Source organism: Dermochelys coriacea, chromosome 3 (assembly GCF_009764565.3).
Source record: "Dermochelys coriacea isolate rDerCor1 chromosome 3, rDerCor1.pri.v4, whole genome shotgun sequence".
NCBI classification, from domain to species: Eukaryota; Metazoa; Chordata; order Testudines; family Dermochelyidae; genus Dermochelys; species Dermochelys coriacea.
The window spans coordinates 132,028,180-132,038,033 of NC_050070.1; the positions used below are offsets into that span (position 1 = coordinate 132,028,180).

The window sequence follows — 9,854 nt, forward strand, 5'->3', positions numbered from 1 at the left end:
TAAAGAGATTTATAGTTTTTATTCATAGGCCCAGAGGTCAAACTAGATGTATTTTTCTAAACTAGAAAAATAAATGAAAGGAACTTAACAAAACCGGCCTTCCCCTCTGGAGTAAAGACCACATGACTCAGTCACCTTACTCATTTCATTTCATTTCTCACAATGCATTGTGAATCTCAGCCAAAGCCCACTGCAGTCACTGGAAAGATTCCCATTGAATTCAATGAACTTTGGATGAGACCTACTGACTTGACTGGGGGAGCCCAGAGCAGGGAGAGAAAGAGGGTCTGTAGTCCAGTGAACAACTTACAATGTAGTGCAACCCAGCCAATAATAGAAACAGTTACTAACAATTATCTCTAGTAAAAAATAAAAAGTCTAGGTTAAATAAATCTCCCATCCTTCTCTGCTATGGAATTCCCATGCAGCCAAAAGCTCATCCAAGTCTGAGCTCCAAAGAGCCAACAACATTTACAGAGCAAAGCAGCTTTATTGTAGCTTAAAATGTGTGTATATTTGGCCTGCCTTTGAATAGGGATCTTTGCAAATATCCATCCATCATCTGCTCAGATGTAATCCTATTTACAGTTCTTCTTACTACATTTCTCCTTGTCCAGGTTAGGATGTAAGGCTACCCTTAACCCCCTCTGGTTTTTGTTCATGGGATCATTAAAAACCTAGAGGAAAGGCCCTGTTAGATCATCTATTCCTTGGGGAACAGTGTAGAATTGGTGCACTTTAGCTGATCTAATTTTAAAATGTTCCAGTCATTAGGGTTTTCTCCTCGTTGCTTGGGAAACTGGTCTGTATGAGCTCCCATTAGGAAGCTTTTCCTGATAAGAAAATAAAGATAGACTTTTCTTCATTTCAGCTGTTATATGCCCTTGGATCACATTAAATCATCCTACCAGTTCTTGATATACGCCTCTCTAGAGCAGTAGCTAATTCTGGAAGGTGAGAGGTCAGACAGAGTTGACCATCTATGTTTTTATTATATTACTTTGCAAATGATACCCTGTTTTACTTTGATCTTTTTAAAAAAATTGGCAAAGACTGTACTTACCACAGTCACTGGGAAGGTACTGCCTGCCTAGCCCCAACAGTGCTTCTCAAGACAAGAGATATCAGAAGTATCACATCCACCAATGCATTTTTTGAGGCAGCAATATTTCCCATAACTGTGACTGCTGCCAGATGGAATCTTGACAGTCTGTTGTACCCCCATGTAGTCCTCAGCAGCTCTAAGGAAACTATCGTAACAAGATCAAAAAGGTAATATATCAATAGCACTCTTATGGAGTAATAACTACTTGTATTAGATGTCAAGGTGGTTCATACAATGTGTAGTGTCAAAATGTCACAATGTAAACATCATTCTGCAGAAGTAATCATTTAGTGGTACTGCGAACATGGCCCTTTGTTAAAAGGTACAGGATTGGGATGGACAACCTGATTGCAGAGGTAAGAAATTAACTCCTGGAACTTGCTGGTCTAAAGGAGGACACGGTAACTGGTGAAGGGAACAAGGAACCGAGAGATCAGTGTTGGGGTTCCAAGCTTCCTGGATTAGCAGGTGGTGGAAGGGTGCCTAGTGACACTCAAACGCGTGTCATGTCCTGGCCATGCCAGGTGCTTTAGAAGGAGCCACACTCAGTCCTACAAGGACAGAGGGACAGACAAGGCCAGCGTGAGGCCATGGGCAGATGAATGGAGAGCATTCCAAGAGACTCAGGGGGCTCAGAGGTTCAACATTTCTCCTGCATCTATCTCCACATGTGAGTGTTCAGACTCCTCCTGAACAAACAGATTTATGCCGATCATTTTGTCTTGTGTTCACGGGTCTCAAAAGGCAAAGAACAAAAAGCCTCGAGACAGTCAAGTTGGAGCTTGATTTGTCTTGGAGTCGAGACAGTCACAATGGGGTCATCTATCCCAAATCCCAACCCACTTGCTGTCAAATTAACTTTGTGGTGTTGTCCTCCAATTAATCTGTGTCCAAGTATGTGCAAAAAGTGATTAAAGAGCAGTTAATACCTCACCACAACACTGAGGGACGTTACTTATTTGATGGTAAACAAGTTGCACGTGACTTGATTATTCAGTTGGAATTAATTTTACAACTTGGTTTAGTTATTCTTGGGTCATACTCTCCAATTTACCAGCTAACTTTGAATCTGGTAGGGGGAAATACAGAGATAAAAATACATTATTAGAGTGAGAAGAAATGCTGGCTATTAAAGGAAAAAAAAAAGTGTTAGGCCCAACTCATTGCCTGTTGTAGGGCTACTGATGTCAATGATGGAGTTACACCTGGGATGAGTCTGACTCCCCCATAGGGAAATCATCAATAGAATCCAGAAAGAATTATATGAAAAGTAATACAAGCAGCACATTGCTTCATTTGGAAGAGATCAGATGAAAGGATTAGAGGCTAGGAGGGCAGAGAGATCCCAGCTATTCAGCTCTACGACCTGCCCTTCTGTTTTATATTGTGGCCCTTTCCCAACCCCATTATCACTCCCATATTTAAATAGAAAAGCCAGGCATCCAGCTGCTCCAGCTACAACAAAGCCATCGGGGGTGGCACTCTATGCCTCTGTTTGGACTAGAAAGGCAGAGTGGTTATAGGTCTCAGAGTCACAACACCACTGAGTCTCTTAGGATAGTTTGTAGATGAGAATTAAGAATGACAACATTGTAGTAATGGGAACAATAGAGATTCTTCAAGGAAGTCATTCAAGCTATAATTCCTTATTGGTATTTTTTTTTTTTAACCTGTGCAACTTACATTCCATCAAATGAAGTGACTGTACAGAACACAAGGATAGTCAATAGTTCTGTAAGTGCAGTTGGTACACCACTGTTGTCAGGCTGTGCTCACAAAACGATTGCATTTTAGTTGCAAACTTCCATTTTCTCCCAAAACTAGAGTTCTATTGAAACTGTAAAGACCGTTGATTAAACATACAGCGTGGTTTGTTCTCTTTGGTTTGAAACTTCTCAGAGCAATTTTATAATAGACATCTTTCAGACAACATGTGTGGCCCCTATGCATGGTAAGGCCCACGGCTGCATTTCTCAGTGTGGCGGGAAACTATTTTTGTGACAATGGTTTTTGTTCTACACAAAGGCACGCTTGCAATAAGTTTTTACGAATTTTGTACACCATGAGCTAAATTCTGAGGTCCAAAATGTGAAGTGTGGCAACAACAAATTGGATTTATAGTCTCACTCTGAAATCTTGTCATGTGATTTTATTTCTTCAACAGTTTGTTTACAATCAGCAACTTTGAAATACAGTCAAAATATTACTGGCTGCCTCTTTGTGCCTCATTCTTTAATGGTGGGGGGGAGGGAAGAGATGGAAACAATTGGTAGCATTTCCTGTCTCCTATTTGAAAGGGGATCAACAGAATCCCACCAGCTGTACTCCATGCTCTCACTTTAAAATTATTATGATCCAAAGCCTGACATCCTTATTCAGTCTTTGCTCAGGCAAAACTCACTGAACTCCATGGGATCTTTACCTGAGAAAGAGATGAGTAATAGACAGCCTAATCATTCCCTAGAGGCCTACAAAGATCGCACCCCTCTTCCATGTAAAGGGGACTTGGCCATCTCCACAGCCTCATTTTCCAGCTGTCCTAAGGACTTTCCCTGACATCCAAGGACCTGAGAAGGAAACAAGGGGAACAGAGGGACCCACATTGTCTCCTCATTCCCCCCCCCCAGATTTTTTTCACTGAAAAATACTAGCTCATCTGTATTATCGTTGAACACTAGCTACCACAACTTTCCTTTAAGAGGAGCACCAAGGGCAACCACTGACTGCATGAGCCCTGTGTCAGCATGTCTTCGGGTACCAGAAAGTTGGCAGTAAGGAAGCACCAATGGCACAGAGCTTCCATACAGACAGCCCAAGTATCCCGCTGTCTGAGATCCACAGGCCATCCCACAAAGAGTGGAAACCCTGATTCTCCCCCAGTGGAGGAGACAACTCAGGAAGAAAAATGCATGGAGATGGTGATTAGGCTGTGGACAAGGGCCAAATCCTGACCTCCTACATCTATATGGAATTCTAATCCATGAAGAAAGATTTTATTTTGTCCCCTTACTCCCGATTGCCTTACTACTGTAAGGAAGTATCCCATACAAAGTACAGTAACAGGCTGCAATTCATCCCTCAGAACTTATGTAAGGTCACTAGCTCCTCACCTCTGCCTTGTTGGGCTGATGTGAAGGTTCATGCCTCTCTGTGAGGTCACTAGCTTAGCAGTAAAGCTGATCAGAATTCTGCACTCCCCCAACCTCCCCGCATGGGAAAATTCAAAACATTGGAAAAGTTTAATTTTCATCAAAGTTTCCCACAGAAGTTTGACTTCTCGGGACGTTGGGGGAGGGGGTCAGGGGAACAGCAAAAACTTCTAGCTGAGAACTGAAAATTTCAATTAGGAAATGCCATCATGGTGCCTTATACCCCCATTCTCCTCTATAGTCTAGCCAGAGAGCCTCTCCTATTTTTCGCATGATGCATTTCTCCTCTTGCTGAGCCACCATGGTGAATTATGGGAGCTCCTGGCAAAGAGACTTCATGAGGGATGTAGTCCAGCAGGGGAAAACGCTCCATAGAGAAGAATGATGCCATGAGACACCATGGCAGCATTTCTGCATCAAAAAAGTGTTTGGTTTTTAGGTATTTTAATAGTGAAAACAAAGTCAACGTTTTCTACAGAAGTTAAACTCTTTTCATAAAAGTGTGCATTTAAATCAGAAGCCCATTTTCTATAAAAACAAAAACAAAAAAAACCTAGTTTTTTCCAACCACCCCTACACCACACCTTAAACATGCTGAGGGAAAACTAAAGTTGCAGGCCTCTGTGAGGTTCCAGGCTCAGCACCCCTAAATTGTTGAGCTATGGAGGTGTCAGAGGCCTATGCTTTGATATCAGCCAAACACCCCTTGGTCACAGGATTCATGTCAACGTACAGGTCATTAGATTTACACTTCTGAACCACTGTTGTGATGGCAAGGGACATGTCTCTGAGGTCCAAACAAGAGAGTGTGGGTCTGTTCACTCCATCACCCATCAGAAATGGGTCCTTGTTCCTCCTTTAACACCTAGTGTCTTCTGTCTGCACCACACACAGTGGCTTTCACAATGAGACAGAACTCACATTTTGGAGTAGAAAATTGTAGGGCCATTTAATGTGCTAAAGGGGAATAGCCATTAGCTGCAGTGGTAGCATGGCCATTTTCTTCTGGGCCAGTCTATCTTGGTTGCTATTATCTCACATACTTGAGCAGTGATGGAGATTGCATGACCTCCCTAGGCAATTTGTTCCAGTGCTTAACTACCCTCACAGAGAGGAAGCTTTTCCTCATGTCTAGCCTAAATCTTTCTTGCTGCAGTTTAAGCTCCTATCCCCTTCCAGAGCCACAAACACCATAGGAACAGGCAACCAGCGAGAGTTTCCCACCTTCCCTTCGGACTTCAGCCCTGGGGTGGTGGGTGGCAGACTCTGGCCATGCGGTGGCAGGCTCTGTCCCCCAGCTGCAGGGTTTTGGGCCTCACCCCCTGCCATCCCTGGCCTCACCCCCTGCCATCACCTCGACCTCTGCTGCCTTCTCCAGAGTCCCATTGCCCCTGGCGCCTCTGCCTCCTTACCCACCTCCTCATCCAGGGCTTAATTTGTCCCCCAGCTTGCCACAGCTGAGTAAATCCACTGTGAAAAGTGATATTAAAAACAAATGTATGAATATAATTTTTCACTGTAGCAGATTTACTAACTAGCAATCAAAACATGCAAAGGACCTTATTTTTGTTTCTATTCTGTTTAGGTCCAGTAAAGAAGAGAGACAACTGTACATTTATTATTATTATTATTTACTACTACTACTATTATTATTAGAGTCTGCAAAAAACTCTATATAAATAAATTACAATGATGTGGACACACGTGTGTATTTATTTGTTTTTCCTAAAGTTAATTAAGTATTTTAGGAAAAATTCTCAGAGCGTTCACCAGCAAGAGTTGGTGGCCACACTCTGAGGCCACCAAAAATTATGTTGTCAGAACCCCGGCCTAGAAGATGAAACTGTCACTGAATGCAGGAGTAACAAGGACATACATTGAGAAAAAAAAAAAAAAAATCAACCTGTCTTTGAAGGCTTGGATGTTCTACCTCAGTCTGTTGGACCCCATACGGCATGTTTGCTAACCATTCAATGACCCTTAAATCTGCCCCTGTAACAATCTATGGTCTGCAGCGAGACTGAGAAATGATCAGTATTAAATGCTGCAAATCAAGTCTAACAATCAAATCAGCAAAGTAAAATATAACCAGTTAGTTTAATCAGAAGAAGATCATTCATAGCTTTAACCAGGCTCAATGCAATGCAGTGCTGGAGAAGCTATTACAATGCTTCTGAAATATATATTTCAGTTGGCTGTCATACAAGTTGCTGAATATCTATATTCACAATGTTGGCTGAGGTTGATAAAGTAAACAGCAGCCAGGCAGCTTTAATAAGTCATCAATATTTATGAGGATTCTCTTTTAATTGGGATGACTACAGCCAATTTCAAGGTTTTGTGCACTAGACCAATTTTAAAAGTAGCATTTATGCTGCACAGCATGCTTCTGCCTTCTCTGATCAGATGGGTGACAGACAAGCCGAGGCAGTCTCTCCAAAGACTTGAATGGTCCAATGGGATCTAATTATGAGGAGCGGAGAAGCTGCCACTTCTATTGTTAGACCCCAGCCAGCGCTAAATGTTTCTGTTGTTGCTTCCTGAAGCGACCCCTCCAGGATCAGCAGCTGGGCTCTCTCAGTACAAAGGCCTTGGCTGCAGAACCGGCTCCTCCGGCAGCTCCTGAGAGTGAGGCTGGGGAACATGAATGCACAGTGCAAAGGACGTCTACGCCAGGAGTCTCAAACTCAAATCACCAGGAGGGCCATATGAGGACTCATACGTTGGCCTGAGGGCCGCATCAGCCCCCCCCCCCGCCCCCCACCCCACCCCACCCCACCCCTGCCTTTGGAGTGCAGCAGGGGGCTCAGGGCAGGGAATTGGGGTGCAGGAGGGGTTCAGGTTCCAGTCCGGTGCCGCTTACCTTAAGCGGCTCTGGGCGGCAGGGGCGCACACCGGAGCCAGGGTAGGCTCCCTGCCTGCCCTGGCCCCGTGCTGCTCCGCTCCGCTCAGCGGCGGGCACCCCATGCCTGCGGGAAGGGGGAGCAAAGAACTTCATGAGCTTTTCTTGCCTGCGGGTACCTTCCCCGAAGCTCCCATTGGCCATGTGTCCCCATTCCTGGACAATAGGAGCTTCAGGGGTGGTAACCACAGGCAAGAACAGCTCACAGAGTTCTCTGTTCCCCCTCCCCCCAGGGCCGCAGGGAAGCAGTGCCCACTGCTTCCCGGAGCGGCATAGGGCCCTCAGCACCGCGGGATTGGCAAATCCGCAGCCCAGATCTGGCCCAGGGCCGTAGTTTGCCCACCCCTGGCCTGGAGGTAGGCCGGGGACGTGGCGTGCTGGGGAGCTTGGCGGGCCGCAGGGAAGAACCCTGCGGGCCGTATGTTTGAGAGCCCTGGTCTACACCGACAGACTTGAGCCTTTGAATTTAGGGCCCAGTTGTGACACTTAGAGCCAGATTTGCTCCGGGGGGTGGGGGAGGAGGTGGACTTGAGCAGTACTGCCTGGAACCAGTATGTCTACTGACTCCAAGATCCCGAATCCCCATGGAAGGGAGTTCGCCCACTTGGCAGCCATTACTTTATTTTCTGGAATGGGGAAGCTTACGCTAGCTCCAGCGCAGCTCTCTAGCTGCAATCTGTGAACGCGAGGGAGAGGCCCAAGGCCATACTCCACCCAAGCAAGAGCCTAGGAGCAACACCAAACAACAGACTCAGGCCCAGCCATCATCTCTCCTTGTTTTTGATATCTGCACACACCTGACTGTTAAGCCTTCAGTCCCACGTACGAAAGTGAACCTCCCGGGGTTAACTGGGTTATGCAGAGTATTATAGATGAGAGCCATGCTCCACTCCTCCTTTACTACCACTTTAGCTAGTGTGCGTTTTCCCTCTCTAAGCTCCTTATGTGGTTGAATAAAGTAGCCTGTTCCCAGCCTGCAGTACTGGAGATGAAGTGTGTTTCATGTACACAGAGAGTGGTCCCCTGACAAATGTGGTGAGGAAGAAACAGATAACAATGGCAATTTATGGGACAATTGAGACATTTAATCAGAAAATGAGGATTAACAGCAATACACTGAAAGATAGGGCCATCATTCCCTTGCAAGTTAAATGATAGATAAGGACAAACAGAAAGCAGTTTTCACCAGCACCAGTAAAACTTACTCCCTCTTAAGGAGTTTGTTGCAGTCTCAGAAACCAGGAGATAAAAGTTCAGAAAAACTGCAAAAGATCTTAACTGAGCAAGGTAACGGGGTTTACTACTCACTACTTGCGCACCTCCAAGCAGCCCATCTGGGAATTAGCTCGCCATGGTTCAACGCCCCTTCTACAGTCACTTGTTGTCTTCAATTGCATCCTCCAGAACTCTGGGTGGTCCCTCTTGCCAGATCACTTTAATTATCCCCTTACAGGGGTCTGTCAAGGTCTTTCTGGACAAGCTGCTGTTCCAGGCAGGCCTGTGTTTTATGTCCAAGGCTCTACTACTTCCCCAGTAGCTCTACCCTCTACACCAGGATCCAGTCCAGGGACCTATACGCTACAACTATGGGCTACTTACACCCAGGCCTGGTTGTTACTTCCTGGTTGTTACTTCTCTACAGCTTCCTCTTTCAAACCTCTGGGTATACTACCCATCTGAACTTTCTCCACTCCCTGTGGCTATTTCTCCCTTTGGCTTCTTAGCAGGCCCTGTAATCTCTAACAAACCTCCCTCCTGGCAGGGGATGACTGCAGACACTCTCCCCCTATGGCCCCCTTCTCTTCCTAGCCTTACAGAAGCCCTGCCTATGCCAGCCCAGGTGAGCTTCATCCTTAATTAAGCATTATTGAGCCCTGGCTTCCCTCCAGGTGTAGTTTATGCAGTTAATTGGCCTTCACTCGGGCTGTGGGTGAACACCCCTCACAAGCACTACACACCAAAGCCAGACATTACTGTGAAAAGTTTCATACTAGAACGAAGGGGAAAGGTGAAAGTGTAGCTGTGTGTGTGTCTTATTGGGATCCGGGAAGTGGGCGGGCGAAGCCCGTCCACTGCTAAAGGATCCCCCCCAGCCTAAAAGGGGGATCCACAGGACCTAGATGCCCAAAAAATTCCGGGGGACAACTAATAAAATAACAGGGATAGGAGTGCGGTCAAAGGGTCAAACGAAGGGAACCGGACGGGGACACTGAGCAGAGAAACCTGGACAGCGCCCACTGCTCCTCAAAGGCATCAAGGGAGTCAGAGGACGCCGCCCAGAGGAACTCTGCCCGGATACGTGAACGGACTGAGGATCGGAAATAGGCCCCACAGTCACAGGAGACTCCATCGGCCAACCTCCTCACTCTGGTTTTGTAGATGGCCATTTTAGCTAGGGCCAGGAGGAGGTTGACCAGGAGATCCTATGACTTTGTAGGGCCACGGATAGGGAGTGCATAAATGAGAAGGTGAGGGGAGAAGTGCAACCAAAAACGTAATAAAATATTGGTGAGGAGCCGGAATAGGGGCTGCAGCCTGGCACACTCCAGGTAGACATGTGCCAGGGTATCCCTCATGCCGCAAAAGGGGCAGGTGTCTGGGATTGAAGTGAACCGTGCCAAGTACACGCCCGTGCTCACGGCTCCGTGAAGGAGCCGCCAATTGACATCTCCAGCGGGCCTTGGGACTAAGGTGAAAT

At 46.1% G+C, this 9,854-nt stretch overlaps 1 long non-coding RNA gene across 1 annotated transcript in view; it reads right to left on the bottom strand.

Annotated features, from left to right (window-relative positions):
- Nucleotides 1-8,996, bottom strand: part of LOC119853585 — a 56,973-nt gene extending 47,977 nt beyond the window's left edge. Inside the window, exon 1 of the long non-coding RNA XR_005292137.2 lies at nt 8,465-8,996. This is a non-coding gene — a long non-coding RNA (uncharacterized LOC119853585). The remainder of the gene's footprint in view (nt 1-8,464) is intronic.
- Between the last annotated feature and the right edge of the window lie 858 nt (nt 8,997-9,854).